The sequence below is a fragment of the Colobus angolensis genome, unplaced genomic scaffold (genome assembly GCF_000951035.1).
Source record: "Colobus angolensis palliatus isolate OR3802 unplaced genomic scaffold, Cang.pa_1.0 Scaffold12, whole genome shotgun sequence".
NCBI classification, from domain to species: Eukaryota; Metazoa; Chordata; class Mammalia; order Primates; family Cercopithecidae; genus Colobus; species Colobus angolensis.
In genome coordinates this window covers 8,137,772-8,145,734 of record NW_012113141.1, presented here as the reverse complement: position 1 = coordinate 8,145,734, position 7,963 = coordinate 8,137,772, and the positions used below count along the sequence as shown (strand labels likewise).

Genomic DNA, 7,963 nt, shown 5'->3' with positions numbered 1-7,963 from the left:
CTGGATGTGGTAGTGTATTCCTGTAGTCCCAGCTACTCGGGAGGCTGAGGTGGGAGGATGGTTAGAGTCCAGGAGCAGGAAATTGCAGTGAGCCGGGATCGTTTGAGTTAACAAGTTCGAGACCAGCCTGGGTAGCATGGCAAAACCCCATCTCTACAAAAAATACAAAAAAACTAGCTGGATGTGGTAGTGTATTCCTGTAGTCCCAGCTACTCGGGAGGCTGAGGTGGGAGGATGGTTAGAGTCCAGGAGCAGGAAATTGCAGTGAGCCGAGATCATGCTGCTGCACTCCGGCCTGGGTGACAGAGCCAGACGTTATCTCAGAAGGAAAGAAAAAAGGAACAATAATAGCATTTATAGGTACTTATAGGATTTTTGTGAGGAGTAAATCAGTTAATACATATAAAGCACTTAGAGTAAAAATTGACAGATAATAAGCATTCTTTTTAATGATTAAATGGACAAGGATATTATTAATCTTGAAATGAAACTTGTGATGGTTAATACTGAGTATCAACTTGATTGGCTTGAAGGATGCAAAATATTGACCCTGGGTGTGTCTGTGAGGGTGTTGCCAAAGGAGATTAACATTTGAGTCAGTGGACTGGGGAAGGCAGACCCACCCTTAATCTGGGTGGGCATCATCTAATCAGCTGTCAGAGAATATAAAGAAGGCAGAAAAACCTGAGAAGTCCAGACTGGCTTAGCCTCCCAGCCTATATCTTTCTCCTGTGCTGGATGCTTCCTGCCCTCGAACATCGGACTCCAGGTTCTTCAGCTTTGAGACTCGGACTGGCTTCCTTGCTCCTAGCTTGTAGATGGTCTATTGTGGGACCTTGTGATTGTATGAGTTAACACTAGTTAATAAACTCATATATATATATATATGTATGTATGTGTGTGTGTATATATGTATGTGTATGTGTATATACATATGTATACGTATGTATATGTATATATACTATTAGTTCTATCCCTCTAGAGAATGCTAATGCGAGACCTTTGAGAATAGGAGATTCAGGTCTCACTTAAAATTGCTGCTTCTGAAGGCATGATTCTGACCTTGCCGACTACCTGCCTCTACATCATTATTTGTGGTAAAATCTCTTAGTTTGTTCATGGTTGCATCTAATTCTCTATAAATGTTTCAAGTTAATTCCAGTTAAGGTCTTCACTTTTGAATGTAAATATATAAGAGAATGAGTGTTGACTTTGAATACAAAAATAGTTTTCCATGGAAAAATGACCAAGAAAACAATGATAGATGGAATTACTGCTCTAAAACCTTATTTCCCCTTGGTTTAGTGTATGTGAGTGCATTTAAGAAATTTTTTAGAGACAGGATCTCTCTCTGTCACCCAGGCTCGGGTGCAGTGGTGCCATCACAGCTCACAGCAGCCTTGAGTTCTGGGTTCAAATGATCTTCCTGCCTCAACCTCCTATGTAGCTGGGACCACAGGCATGCGCCACCATGCCCAGTTAATTTTTTTTTTTTTAATAGAGATAGGGCCTCCCTATGTTGCCTAGGCTGGTTTCAAACTCCTAGACTCAAGTGATCCTCCCACCTTGGCTTCCCGAAGTACTGGGATTATAGGTGTGGGCCACTGCACCTGACTCTCTCTCTCTCTCTAGCTTAGTTTAGTAAACCACATAAGCAAATAAACTCAAGTTTCTAGTTGTCAATGATCCTGCCATTGGGATTTAATAATTTAGCATTTCAGATGCTCTCTCTCTCTCTCTCTATATATATATATATAAAAATATGAATTAATGAGGTTTCTGTTATCTTTAGTAAGTTCACTAAATGAAGCATATCACTTTAATCTTACTATAAAGCTGTTCATTTCAACCTGGTCTCTACTTCTTTAAATGTTATCTGCTGCACTCTCTTATCTGAAGAACTGGTTTCCAGTCAGGCATGGTGGTTCATGCCTGTAATCCCAGAGCCTTGGGAGGCTGAAATAGGAGAATCACTTGAGCCCAGGAGTTTGAGACCAGCCTACACAACAGGCTGTCTCTACAAAAAAAATAAAAAGTCAGCTGGGCATGGTGGTGCATGCCTATAGTCCCAGTTACTTGGAAGGCTAACTAAGGTAGGTGGATTGCTTGAACCCGGGAGGTTGGGGCTGTAGTGAGCCACGATAGCACCACTGCACTCCAGCCTGGGTGACAGAGGGACATCCTATCTCAAAAACAGACTAACAAAAAACTGGTTTCCTCTGCTATATTAGCTCATAGTTCACTGACCATCTATGGACTGTCTACCTTTGGTGAGGTTCCTAACCCTGATTCACTCAGTTGAGCACAGGAAAGGAGCTAGGGCTCAGGGCACAAAACTTGGCTGCCTAGGTAAGAGGAGTTATAGAAAAGGCAATATTTTTTTCTGATGATCGCTAGCATCCAGAACTATGCCTGGTATATTATAGGGGCTCAATAAATATATGATGAATAAATGGAGTAATTTTTCATGAATACAAATCTGATATCATTCCCCTGTTAAAAACTCTTCAATGGTTCTATATTGAATAAACTCTTAACTCTAGGATATGAATCCAGCCTATTGTTCAAACTTTACCTTTCCCTGACCAAAAGAGTAACTTTAGTCAAACAGTTACTCTTTGGTCATACTCATGATTTCCCAAATGTGCCATGGTATTTTATTCTTGTGTATATATCAAGTCTACATTTCAAATTGTTTTTCACTCTTAGTTCCAAATAAGGCATGTCTTCTTGGCTATAGTCCTTGGCCTCCAAGCAGAACTGATTATTCTCTTTTATGCCATCACTTATAACCTTCACATACTTCCAGGAAAGTATCTATCATAGTTATAATTACTTCTTTACAAATGTCTTCCCAACTAAACTTTGAGGTCCTTATGGGTAGGAATTATGACTTAATCTTATTCCCAGCTCTTAGTACTGTATCTGGTAGAGAGTAGGTGCTCAATTAACATTTATTGCTGAATATAATGATTATTCCTACTAGATTTTAAGTTCCTTGAGACTGGTGTATGTTTTACATTTGATTCTCTCTCAGAATCTAGTATAGTATGAACTCACTATACATTTTCTGGCTGATATTAAGTAGTAAATAACTGTACTATATTTCTCTAGCTTAGTTTAGTAAACCACGTAAGCAAATAAACTCAAGTTTCTAGTTGTCAATGATCTTGCCACTGGGATTTCATAATTTAACATTTCAGATGCTTGTATAAAAGTAAATCATACAATTACTTGAAATTTAGAAGGAATGAATAAATTCAACCTTGCACAACCTTTCCCAAAAACCTTTCCAGACCTAACTGTGCTGAACACATTCTGGAAATAAATGAAAATATGATTTGATTGTTGCTTTCACTTTCTATTATTCCATCATTTTAAAATGAGGACATATTTATGAGTTGATGAATCTAGATTCAGATCCTGTTTAAAGATAGAAGGCTGACCAGGTGCAGTGGCTCACACCTGTCGTCTCAGCCAAGGTGGGGGGAACACTTGAGGCCAGGAACTCAAGACCAGCCTGGGCAACAAAGCATGATCCTGTTTTGACAAAAAATTTAAAAAACTGTCCACAGAGGCAGTCTACAGATTAAAAAAAATTAACTAGGTATGGTAGCACATGCTCATAGTTCCAGCTACTCAGGAGGCTGAGGCAGGAGGATCCTTTGAGTCCAGGAATTCGAGGATACAGTGAGCTGTGATTGTGCCACCGCACTCCAGTCTAGGTGAAATAATGAGACCCTGTCTCTAAAACAAAACAAAATGAAAACCCCAAAACATAGAATGCTCTCGTGGAGACTTTGAATTAACACTTGATATTTATTTATTTACTTAAAAGGAAATTAACATTTATTGAGTGGCTACTGGTTCTGGCCTTGTGCAAGGAGTTTTCATCTATAATATCCCATGTAATCCTCACGTCAACCCTGCGAAGTAGGTATCATCCCCATTTTTGTTAGATGAGGAACAGGAGGCTCAGAAAGGTTAGGTAGTTTGTCCGAGGACACAGAACCAGAAACTGATGAGCTGGGACCCCATGCTTAAGTCTCAGACTCAGTCCTTGCTCTCTCTCCTACGCTGCCTCTGAGAGGAAGAAGGGAGCACCAACAAAAGCTGCAGTCCTCACACTTCCTGCCTGATGCCCCAACAGCCACCAAAAGCCTGCACCTTCCCACAGATCCTCCCCCCTCCCTTGGGAGGATGCAGTCAGTTGAAGAGATTAAGACACAAATACAAAAATAAATAGCATGGACAAGTCCCCAGCAGCAAGGATGTGCCATCTCCACACTGTGGGAAGGTCACTGTGCCATTCACAGTTGCTGTGGGATGAAGCCCCATGGGCCCTGGGGGAAACTGGGACAATGGCTGCCAAACGCTGGAGTGGGTGGGCTCAACTGGCCTCTCCTGGGTTGCAGAGATTCGAGAACAAAATGTCTGGAGCAGACAGCAGCCGCCCGCCATCCTCCTCCATCTGATCATTTTACCAGTGTTTGTGATCTAAGAAGGATTCAAAATCAGGGGAACACACAAGTTTGTGCTTCACATGTCTCCCTGGTCCTACCTCCAAGGCCCACAGACACCCTCTCCTGCAGGAAAGAGCAGGCGGTTCCCATGGTCACGTCCAGAGTAACCTTGCCCAGGAGCAGTTGCACTCTTTTGGATCTGTGGATGGGCAGCTTGCCAACCTGACCCTCTCTCAGGTCAGCTAGGATAGAAGCAATCTCTGCCAGCCTGCCTTCCTTCTTTTTCTCCTGCTTGATGAGTACCACCGGTCCATCCTTGCCCTGCACCTCTGCCTTGATGGACTGGGTGGTGGGTGGCCAGGGAGAGTTGTCGGGCAGCTGGAGGAACAGCAGCTCCTCCTCCTTGGTGAGGCTCAGCTCCCTGAGCAGCTCTGCCACGGGTATGTCCTTCGGGAGGCCTGGGAGTCTTCCTGGCTGCTCTGGGAGGAGCCTTCATCTTGGCCTCCTCCTCCTCATCTTGTGGCTCCTCTTTCAATTTCACAGTAGGTATACCTACCTCTTCCTTGGGGCCAGCCAGCCAAGGTTTAACATCTGGTTCATCATTTTCGTCCTTAAAAACCCACCCCGAGTGAGCCAATGACAGCTGCACAGGCATGTTTCGAGTGTCATTCCTCAGCCTGGGGTCATCGATGAAATCGTCCTTCTCCAGCATGGTGAGATGTTTCGTGTCCTTGTCCATCTCTTTCTTCTCTTTTTTGATGATGATACGAGAAGGTCCCATGTCTGACACATCCACTGTCTTATCCCAGTTCCCTTTTTTCTTCATTATTTCAGCTGGGCCTTGCTCAAAGATGGAGTGGGACTGGATCACTTCTGGGTGGCCTCATCCCTGTCCATGAACCTCTCTCTGTCCATCTCTGTCCCTTTCACGTTTCTCCTTCTTGACAGCTACTTCTTCCTTGGGTTCTTCTGATTGATGATATTTGGGGTGAAGGTTTTCTTCTTGACCCCCAATTGCAACCCCCAGAGTAAGGTTCCCAGAGTTGATGAAGGGAAGGCGGCCCAGGGTGAAGGGGGTGCCGGTCCCTGCCCGTTGAGCTCCTGGGTCCCAGTCAGGAGGGGTCGGGGCCCTCGCAGAGTGCTGGGTTCGCTCACCGCATTTCCTTCACCTGTGACTAACCTGCCGCCAGCCCTTGGTCTCCACAATAAGTGGAAGTCTGAATGGCAGGCCCTAGGCTCATATTGGCCCCCCCCCTTTTTTTTTCTATTGAGACAGGGTCTCGCTCTTGTCACCCAGACTGGAGTGCGGTGGTGCAATCTTGGCTTACTCACTGCAACCTCTGCCTCCTGGGTTCCAGTAATCCTCCTGCCTCGGCCTCCCAAGTTGCTAGAACTACAGGTGCCTGCCATCACATCTGGCTAATTTTTGTATTTTTAGTAGAGATGGGGGTTTCCCCATGTTGGCCAGGCTGGCCTCAAACTCCTGAACTCAGGTGATCTGCCCACCTCAGCCTCCCAAAGTGCGGGGATTATAGGCATGTGCCATTGCACCTGGCCTGAATTAATACTTGAATTGGATCAAACTAGGGCAATCAAATGAATCCTAGTGATATATGTGGGATTCACCTCATGAGGATGCCATATAAATTCAGGTAACGTCTATATGTATATGATTCTTCTTTATAAAGAGACCATGGACTCTTAGCGCTGGGAGAATAGGAAGAAGCATTTATTAGATAATTTGGACCAAGGCATCATAGTTATAGAAAATACTGAAAGGCCAAACATTAGTTGCTTTCTTTTTAGTGGCTTGGTCCCAATTATTGCAGGAGTAGGACATTATTGGTATTCTAAATGTGACCCTTGTTAAAATCATGTATCTTCTTCTGAGCACAATGGTCAAGATTTTCAAAGTGGATATGTACATACAAAGTTCTTTATTTTTGAAGAAGCAGCTATTTCTAATCATGGACTTTCCCTCAGTAAGACTGTTATTTGAATTGTTGATGGTGGCAATGGAAAATATTTAGAGTTTACAAAAAACAAAACAAAACAAAACAAAAAAACCCAAAACTGCATTAGATAGGAGGGAACCAAAAGTTCCTTTTTTCTCTATGGCATAGAAGAAATCTTAGAGCAAGAAAGCATTTCAGGGATAATAATGCCACAAGGCAATGTCATAGGTTTATACTGAAAGACAAAGTTTTTTTTTTTTTAACAGTGTATACTATACAATAAAATTAAAGTTCCCTAAAGTATGAAGTCAATTTCAATGGGCACCCTGACAATCAAAAACTGATAAAAGTTCTCAGTACTATTTATTGTCCAATAAACTAAACTGGATTCACAGATTACTTGTCTACTTGGAATACAGCAATAAACACCAGTAAACAATGATTTTATCCAATTTAAGCAGAAGTCTTTTCTTTATTGAGTCATTTGCCAATCTCTCTTGCACTTAAAAGCAGATTAAAATGTGTAACATATGGTTAATTACCTGTAAAAACAACAACAATGAAACCTCTCAAGTACACCAATTTTAAAGCTTGGTTGTATTCCTCACCATTCTTTATGAATAGAAGCTGCAGCACCAGGGGGAAAAAAAAGTTGCAGAAATACTTGAAGGATAATACTCATGTTATTCCTTTTTTTTTTTGGAGACAGAGTCTAGATCTGTCACTCAGGCTGGAGAGCAGTGGCATAATCTTGGCTCACTACAACCTCTGCCTCCTGGGTTCAAGCAATTCTCCTGCCTTACCCTCCCATGTAGCTGGGATTACAGGTGCCCACCACCATGCCCAACTAATTTTTGTATTTTTAGTAGAGATAGGGTTTCATCATGTGGTCCAGGCTGGTCTTGAACTCCTGACCTCAAGTGATCTGCCAATCTCAGCCTCCCAAAGTGCTAGGATTACAGGCGTGAGCCACCGCACCCAGGTCCTCATGTTCTTCCTTCTGTTAAAGGATCTAAAGTTGAGGTATAGCTTAGTCAGACATCTGAGGTTCAATAAAGTCTCTGGGCAAAGACACAGCTCTGGGAAAGATTGAATAATCTAAAGAATTAAACTAAAACCAAGAAAATTTAGTCCCTCAATAATAGCGATTGGTAGAAGCAGTTCAGAAATTGAGTTCACACCAGCTTTTGAATTGATCGTACATTTCTCTTCCCAACTCACCATTCAATGCCTTCATCTTGGTAGTTTGAACGGTAAGTCATGGTGGGAGTATTTACACCATGGGAATTAGAAAACACAACAAACTAGGGCTTGGTTTGCTATGAACTGACTGTTAAAAATATATACTAGCATACCGGGTTCCATCTTATAATTAGGCTTTTTTTTTTTTTTGAGACTAAGTCTCACTCTATCACCCAGGCTGGAGTGCAGTGGCGAGATCTCAGCTCACTGCAACCTCTGCCACCCGGGTTCAAGTGATTCTCCTGCCTCAGCCTCCCAAGTAGCCTAGATTGTAGGCACCTGCCACTACAGCTGGCTTATTTT

General features: G+C 42.7%; 1 protein-coding gene and 1 pseudogene across 4 annotated transcripts in view; both read right to left on the bottom strand.

The window, feature by feature from the left end:
* ADK (adenosine kinase) overlaps positions 1-7,963 on the bottom strand; it is a 620,365-nt gene that overhangs the window by 50,799 nt on the left and 561,603 nt on the right. The window lies entirely within an intron of this gene.
* Positions 4,481-7,963, bottom strand: part of LOC105502744 — a 16,656-nt pseudogene continuing 13,173 nt past the window's right edge.